This window comes from Odocoileus virginianus, chromosome 33 (genome assembly GCF_023699985.2).
Source record: "Odocoileus virginianus isolate 20LAN1187 ecotype Illinois chromosome 33, Ovbor_1.2, whole genome shotgun sequence".
Taxonomy (NCBI): Eukaryota; Metazoa; Chordata; class Mammalia; order Artiodactyla; family Cervidae; genus Odocoileus; species Odocoileus virginianus.
In genome coordinates this window covers 817,775-826,479 of record NC_069706.1, presented here as the reverse complement: position 1 = coordinate 826,479, position 8,705 = coordinate 817,775, and the positions used below count along the sequence as shown (strand labels likewise).

The 8,705-nt window shown below is 62.0% G+C and overlaps 1 non-coding gene across 1 annotated transcript; it reads right to left on the bottom strand.

The window, feature by feature from the left end:
* Positions 1–7,791: 7,791 nt before the first annotated feature.
* Positions 7,792–7,864, bottom strand: TRNAG-CCC (transfer RNA glycine (anticodon CCC)). The gene has a single exon. It is a non-coding gene; the product is annotated as a tRNA-Gly (tRNA).
* Positions 7,865–8,705: the final 841 nt, after the last annotated feature.

Here is an 8,705-nt window from a genome sequence, read left to right as displayed (position 1 = left end):
CGGGGCGTCTGCTGCAAGAGAAGGAAGGATACGGAGCGACTGAGCTGAGGGCGTCTCCCCTGCACCCACCCTACCTGCCCAGGACGCACGGGATTACCCCGGGGTGGCAGGTAAACACGATTACTCATGTTCAACTGGGCTGGGAATCACATTAAGCAAATTGTTTGGAAAACAAACCTGGAGAGGAAGGAGCAGCGGGCCGGCGGCCATGGGGGCACCGGGCAGGCAGCCCCTGGAGCCGAGATGCCACAATGGCCCCCAGAGACTTGACTGTCCCTTCAGCCCTCTGCACCCAGAGGCCCCCTTCCCGGCTCAGCCAGGCCGCCCTCGCGGAGTCCTGGGAGGGCACAGATACCTCACCTCGCAGGTAACGAACCGAGGACCCTCGGGGTCGCCTCCCCAGGGACTCGCGGGACAGGTGGGAGGGGAGGGACAAGGAGGCTGAGACAGCAGGCGGGCACCACCAGCCCAGTAAACCAGACTGCGGAGACACCCACCAGGCCAACTCTGCTCAGGGACCCCAGAGCTGGACTCCAGGTGGCCTTCTGGAACCATCCAGAGGTGCCCAGCCTTCTGCGTGGCTGAAAAGCAAGACCTCAGGCTGCAGAGGTTCTGCCCCTGGAGCTGTGTCCGCGTCACCCAGCAGAGCCCGGCCACGTGGCCAAGAGGACCTGGTCTCCCTGCCCACAGCAGCTGCCCGCTGCAGCATGGACACCCCTGGGCCACGGAGATGATCGGAGACGGGGCTGCACGTGCTCTGGGGCAGGGCCTGCACCCCTAGCCCCAGGACAGCAGCCTGTAGCCCCAGGCAGAGGACCCTGTGCAGGAGTGGGTCGGTGAGGAACCCACCCCATGAACAGGTAACACACGACAGGCAGAGGCAGATTCCAGCCCGAGCTGTGGGACAGAAGAAACGCACGTGTGTGTGTGTGTGTGTGTGTGTCTGTGTCTGTGTGTCTCTGTGTGTGTCTATGTGTGTCTGTGTCTGTGTGTGTGTGTGTGTGTCTGTATGTGTCTCTGTGTGTGTGTGTCTGTGTGTGTGTGTCTGTGTGTCTGTGTGTCTGTGTATGTCTGTGTATCTGTGTGTGTGTCTGTGTGTCAGTGTCTCTGTGTCTCTGTGTCTGTGTGTCTGTGTGTGTGTGTCTGTGTCTCTGTGTCTATGTGTGTGCTGTGTGTCTGTGTGTGTGTGTCTGTGTGTGTGGTCGGGGGGGGCAATGTGGGGCAGGTGGATGCGGGGGACGACTCAGGGGTGATGGGTTTGTAGAGAAATAGCCAGGCCATGGCTGGGGAGGTGGCAGCTGAAGTTCATGGTGATGGGCACACGTGTACCTACTGTATCACTCTGGTACTTTTCTGTACGTTGAAATGGTTCATAAAAATGGTGACCTCACGAGAAAGGAACTGCCTCTGCGAGAAGGAGAAGAGGAAGGGAAGATGGGGGCTGACACCTCAGCCGGAATGGGGGTCCAGGTGCCCCCAGGGGACCCAGACAAGGCCCTGAGGGAACTGAAAAGGGCTGTGATGACCAGCTGGGGTCAGCTGACCCTCAGTGCCCCCCCAGTCACCTCAGTGCCAAGGGCATCCCCAGCGGCTGCCAGGCCTGGGCTGGGGGCCCCGGGTTTGGGGGGTGGGCGAGTGACATCTGGTAGACAAGGGGGTGCAGTATAAACAACACTGGCAACAGCAGGGAGACACTCTCTGCTCCTGACCGGCCGCCACGGCCGGACGCTAATGGCCACTGGGAAACTCGACCCGGAAAATCAGCAGCGTGAAGGTGGATCGGTGGATTCGCTCAGGTGATGTAAAAGAAAATGAACAAGTGTGCTTGAGATACGTTTGGAAATGTTTAGGATCCTCCAGGCATGGATAAAAATATTCTGAAATGAATTTGGCTTCTGAGAAGTAAAATGAACAAGCGTCTATTTTTGAAAATTACAACTCTTGGATGTGAAAAACATCAACATTTGGACACACACACAAAAAACCCAGAAAAGTCTGGACACAGATAAAGAGAGAATCGGAATCAGAAGAGGGGCTGAGGGACCTGCTCAGAGCAGGTGCAGAGGTCAGGGCGCAGAGGCGCCTGCAGAACTGACCTGGGATGAACTCTGTCCCGAGAGGATAAAGTAAAGATGAAACAGTGTCCGAGTGACCTACAGAGTGTCAAGGAGGAAGCGAGAACTCTGGAGAATGTGGGCAGGGAGGCTGGACAGAAACCCTGGGGCAGTGCAATGGGTTAGGACGGCAGGCCCCACCCGCGAGGGTCCCAGGAGCCAAGGAGAGACGAACACTGTCCCCTCTGAAGCCCCCACCTGGAGGAGGGCCCCGGCCAGCCGGAAGCAGAAAAAGACCTGTCTCTGAGTCTTGCAGGATTTGTGGTCCGGGTCCCCAACACTCGGGCTGTGCGTTGTGACCGGATGTGAGGTGTGTGACAAAACCTCTGTTTAAGAAAGGCTAAGGCAGGCTCCTGGTGAAGGAGGGGGGGGCGGGGCTTCCCAGTGGCTCAGCGGAAAAGAATCCACCTGCAACACAGGAGATGCTGGTTCGATCCCTGGGTTGGGAAGATCCCCTGGAGGAGGGCACAGCAGCCCACTGCAGTCTTCTTGCCTGGAGAATCCCATGGACACAGGAGCCTGGTGGGCTCTGGCCCATGGGGTCGCAGAGTTGGACATGACTGAAGGGCCTTGGCACACGTGTACACAGGCTCCTGGAGTCGACGCATTTCAAGATGAAGCTGGGGGTCCCTTGGACTGCGCTCCAAGTTGGGGGCAGGGGTGGGCGGGACTGGCATCCGGCTGGCAGGAGAGCCACCCCAACACCCAGAGAGTGGACCCAAGGCAGTGGTGCTCTGGTGGGCAGGGGGTTGGCCTGCCGACCTCTGCTCCCCAGGGCTGGGCACAGAGGGCCTCCTCACGCTATAAAAAGAAATTAAATGTAAAATAATGTTTAAAGCTCCATTGAGGTGCTGCTGGGGAGCTAATGCTAGACTCTGGTCTGGAGATGGTGGGGTGGACTGTGTCAGCATCTGGGGAGAGAGTCCTGGGGACTACACCCTCCCTCCAAAAGTACTCAAGGAAGGGCTCTCAGAAGGCTGAGTGGGGCAGGAGCTCAATGTGCCTGAATGTGAGTTTGATTCTGAATCAGATGAGTGCCTTCAGGAAGCTGCCGGGTGCTCCTGACACCCAGGACCCAAGGTGACCCAAGCAGATTGCCAGGTCCCCCTTCCCCCAGGCACCCCAAGGCCTGAGTTAAACTTCAGAGCAGCAAAGATCAAAATTAGGTCGATCTTGCTGTGCCTGCCACTTGGAGCCCAATTCTGCAAGAGTCACTACTCGGGGACAACAAGCCTGGTCACAGGAATCACACCCTCATGGAGACTCCCCTCCGGCCCCTCCGCTTGGATAAGGAATGGGGAGGGCAGCGGCAGAAGGACCACAGGCCAACGCTGGGGCTTTCTGACCCAGACCCCCACCAGGAAGGGACTGCTGCTGTGGCTCAGGGAACAGAGCCCACCTGCCTGCCCCAGCTCCCCCCCACATGCTGGCCGAGGGGTCTCAGGTAAGTCGAACCACGTCTCTGGGCCCGGCTCCCGTAACAGAAACTTATACAAAGCCACGGAGCAGAGGAAACGAGTCCCGACACAGGATCCGCATGCAGTGGGCGCTCAATAGCTGCTTCCACCTGCCTGCCCCAAGCAGTCTGCATCTCCTGCCCAGCACCAGCAGCCCTGGGCTCCGCAGAGGGGCCAGAGCCTCCGTGGGGACCTGGGGACAGGGAGGGGACCTCGGCACTCCAGTGCTCCATGCCCCAGGGAGGACCAGCGCTGGGCCCAGCCCCTCACAGGCGAAGATGGTCCTCGGTCAGCAGGAGGGAACCGGCCCCGCCACCCAGGGGCAGCTGTGGAACTCACTGTGATGGCAGCGTGGTGCTCCTGGGTCCCCACCTGTGTGGGGCAGGGACAGTCCCCAGCACCACCCAAGGGGCTCCCTGAGGCCTGCCTCCCCAGGGAGGTCTTGGCTCACGGGGGCAGCTGATGGCCACCCCTGTCCTCACCCCAAACTCGCTCCATCTGTCCTTAAGGCAGCCTTGGCCTGGGGCACCCTCCCCCACGAGGGGACCAGAGGTGAGCGTGTGGCAACAGGGTCTCTGTGGGGCCTCCGCACCCTTCGGGAAGTCTCCAGGGTCACCTCCTGCCCCCAGAATTCCTGGCCACTGTCTCCTGGGAACCAGCCTTTACCATCACTGGGGCAATCAACCGCGTCTGTCCGGGAGGCTCCCGGTCTTCCGCGCGAGTGGCCGCTGCCCCCAGCAGCACAGTCTCCTCGGGTGGGGCTTAGCAGCACCCAAGATCGCCTCACACTTTGGGCAGCAGGGTCTCTCCGCCCTCGCCTTCTCTGGGGCCCCAGGCTGGTGGGAGGCTAGAGCCAGCAGGCTAGACCCCACCTGGACCCCGGGCGGGGAGGTGGCCCACAGGCAAACTTCAAGGCCGTGTACTCCCTTCTGAGGAGGAGGTGTGTGGGCCCAGAGCACCGGAGCCCTGGAGATGCTGAGGTTCTGTCCCCAGCTCCAGCTCCCAGGGGTGCACCCCGCACCCCGCCTCCTGGTCCAGGGTGAGCCCCCGGACCAGGCCCTCTGCACCCTGGCCCACCACCGCCCGTCTCCCACGCAGAAGTCCTAGCCCCAGCCGCCCCCTCCCACTCTAGTTTCAACCTCCCACCTACTCCAGCCACAGCCTCCAGCTGCGCAGACCACCCTGGGCGGCCCCACTGCAGCGGTGCCCACCGCGGGGAGGCTGGGAGGCCCGGGTTCAGGGCAGAGAGGGCCGGGCCTGACTCCCCGAGGCTTCTGCCCTGACTCCAGGTCGAGGGTGGCGAGCCAGGGCAGGTTGGTGGGGGGGAGCCGATAAGAGGGGAGGGGAGGGACCCCGAGCAGCGGGCGGCGAACTCCAGGGGCGCACGTGAGGGAGGGGTGTGGAGGAGCGGGAGACAGGGCGGCTGCGGGGCGGTGCGCGCCGAGCGACCCAGGGACAGGGTGCAGGCTGCGCTCAGGCGGTTAGAATCGCGGAGAGGGTATCGGGTCTCTGGGGGCCGGGGGCGGGGGTGCGCGGCAGGGGCGCGGCACTCACCGGGGGGGCGGCGCTGCCTGCGGCCCTCGGGGAGACACGCACCCGCTGCGCTGGCTCTTGACTCGGGGCTGCGCTCTGGGGCTCGGGGCGCAGGCTGGGAGGCGGGGCGGGGCGAGCGTCGGAGGGAGGTGGGGGTGCCGGGGCGGGGCTGGGGCGGGGTGGGGGCGGGCACTCGGCTCCCCTCGGGCCCCGCGTAGGACTGTCCTCTGCCCCTTTTTCTCCCTGAGGTGTCCGCAGCTTGCCCACAACCCTTGTCCCGTCGGTGGCTGCGGGCGACTCTGATGACAGTGGCGTCTCCACCTCGTTCTCTCAGGTCCGCTGGGACGGCACACTGGAGCTTGGGGGTCGGAGGGGACTCAAAGTGCCCTTCTGAGAGTCTGAGGAGGATGGAGGAGGGGTCCTCCCTCCGTGGCGCGCAGGAGGCTGACTCTGAGGGATGGAGTGGGGCCATGTCCCAGCGATGGGCGTCAGGACAGCTGGCCGGGAGGTCCACTCTGGGGTCTCCCCTTAGCAGGCGTCAGAGCCACCTGAATGCAGGCATCAAAGCACATCTATCCCCTTGCTGAAGTCCCTGCGTCCCAGTGGACTAGTGCACAAGGCCTTCTGGATGGAGCGAGGTGGCAAGGCAGGGCTGGACAGCATCTCCTGCTTGGCTGGCACACTCGTGTGGCCTGTTGCACACTCAGCAGATTCACACACCTCCTCTGGATGCATTCAGGTGGGAGACACGGAGTTCCTGCATCCCCAGGGGCCATGGCTCCACGGGCTGGTGCAGGCGCTGCTTAGCACAAAACAGACGAGACTATACTCTGAGCGCCAAGGCCGGCAGGGAGACAGACGGGCGACGAACCAACGTAGAGTTGCTTTTAGAGTGTCATCAGTGGAGGGATCAGGGTGGCAGGAAAGGGCAGCGGGGACAGGAAGACCAGGGAGAGCCTCTCTGAGGCTCACTGTCCTGGGTGCAGGGGCGTGCGCAAGGGCAGTGCAAACAGCAGGGACGGGCCCTGTGGGTGGGCGGTGCTTGGTCAGTTACACACAGCAGGCTGCGATGCCCACACCTTAACACCCAGGAGGGCGTCACCTGGGCTGTCCTGGGGGCTCTGGCTCAGAAGGAGAGGCGGTGGCCCCTCCCTGTGCCCCGCTCCTGGCAGGTGTCCCCTGGCCTCTGAGCCCCAGGAGGTCAGATAAGGTGAAGCCTGGGGACACTCTACAGAGGTCACGCTGGCCCCAGCCAGGAGCCATGGCAACGGGACAGTGCCCGAGGGGCCTGTCACGGATGACCCCGACCCCTCTCGTGGGGCCCACCCTCGCTGGAGCTCCACTCTGGGCTGCCATCTCCTGCAGAGTCTGAGGCCAGTGGCTGCTGGACACGATGTCCCCCTCCAGCCACCCTGCCCCGCCCCTGCTCGGGCACCAGGGCTGAGGCGCCCCATGACTATTCAGAAACGTCGGAGGCTGACTCCGTTTCACCTGGAGCCACCCCGCAGCTGGGCGGGACCTGGGGGCTGGGGGGCCCTCCACCCCACACTGTGCTTCTTCCCACCATGGAGCCTTTCCCGGCTGGCCCACCTTCCTCTCCCCACCTGTAGCTGGAACGCCCCCTCCTTCAGGAGGCCCCTGGCTGCTCCACGCTGCCTGTGTGTCCTTCAGCTTCCAGCAGCTCCCAGACCACATCCCCTTGGCAGCGTCTGTCCTGGTTGAGAAGGCGTGAGTGCTGGTGAGTGAGCGACTGCAGGTGCCGCTGTGTGCGCTGCCTTCGGCCATGGTCTCAGGCTTCAGTGCACGGTTTGTTAAGAAGCAATTTCCCAGACTTCAGGGTGGGACATGGACATGGGGTGAAGGGGCTTCACCCCAGGGCTTAATGCTCTGGTCTCCCCTTGGACACCCCACCGGCTGTGGCCAGATGTCCAGACAGCCTGGCGGGTCCTCTGTGGCCCCAGCTTCCCCAGGGGAGGATGGCTGTGTCCCTGGGGCAGGGAGAGGCTGCCCTCCCCTCTGTCCCCACAGACGCGAGAGCTCCGCGGGGTTCTGTGTTGCATTTCCACATTTAGTGTGTTCTGGTGACAGCGCATTCAGGGTCCATTTGAGTCGCTTAATTTCCCACTTGGAGGCAAGTCAGAAGGAGCACATTTGTCTTGATTTGTTCATAGCAACCAACTTGTATGTCAATTAAAAAGTCACCAGATGCCAAAGGAGTGCTCTTTTCTAATATGTTAGAATTTAGTGATTCATCAATTTATTTCATTTCATTTACATCTGAGAGTCAAATGCCGTTTGGAGGCAGAATTCCCCACGAGAGGAAAAGTTATCAGTAAGTCAGCACGAAAGTGTGAAGCCCCCACTGCACTGTCTCAGCAGTGAATCGCAGGGCTGGGACATGGGACAGAGCCCCCTCATCCTGTCTCAGCGTCTGAGCCCCCAGCGACGAGCCACTGCCAGGCTCCCAAACACCTCGTCCTCAGCCAGGGGGGACAAATGAGGAATAGCACTTCTGGGTCATGGTGGGGCTCGGCAAGTGGCCTACCGTTCACTGGCTAAGCAATGGTCCCTCTCAGCTCCTGCCCTTCAAGAACACAGGGCCGGCATCACCAGAAATTCTGATTTTTTGTTAAAAATAGTTATTTATTTGGTTATGCTGGGTCTAGGTTGCAGCATGTGGGATCTAGCTCCCCGACCAGGGATTGAACCTGGGCCCCCTGCATTGGGAGCACAGAGTTCTAGCCACTGGACCACCAGGGAAGTCCCAGAACTTCCGAATTTTTTCAAGAGAAAAATTGTTGCATTCATTGCCCAGATCCACATGGGCCATCAGCAAGCTCCAGCCATGACATCCACCATGCCTCCCAGCACATGTTGTCTTGGCCCTGTGGCTGCCCTGACACCAGGGTGCTGGCCACCCTTCCTTCAAGCAAACCACCTGGCCCACAGGGCATGCGGGCCCCGGAGCCGTCCCGACCCCAGATCGCAGCCCAGACTCCTCGTGGCGGCCCAGGTAGGGGTGTGGCTGGGGAACCCTGGCTCTGCCCTGGCCAGCCGCAGACCCAGGCCAGTGGTCACCTCTGAGCGCTGCTTCCTCGTCTGTAAAGGGGAACAGTGAAAACAGGGAAACGAGCCAGCACAGTCCCAGCTGTGACGGGCGCGCTCACTCAGCTCTCAGCCACCTGCGGGCGCAGGCGTGGGCCTGGCGCCTGCACTGTCCACCTACGTCAGATGCCTTTAGGGAAAGATGCCCTTGCTCAAGTGGGCCTCATCCAAATGGCTGGAGGCCTCAGGAGCAAGAGTGGGGCCTCCCCGGGAGGGATCACCGCGGGGTCAAAGGCCACACCACAGGGACGCTGCTTCCGCACTGAGTCACGTCCCAGGGGCCCGGGGACCCCACAGGGACCACGGTCACGCCCATCCCTGAGTCCCTGCGGGTGACCTGGAGCCTAGCCTCACTACCTATGGGCCACAGGAAGCGCCCACGCTGATGTCCACGCCCAGCGGCCTGCGATCCTGGTGGCCGTGGAACCACCTCTGTGCCCAGAGGCCTGAACTGCTGCTGGGCTCCACAGGCCAAGGCCATCGCCCCTTAGATGGT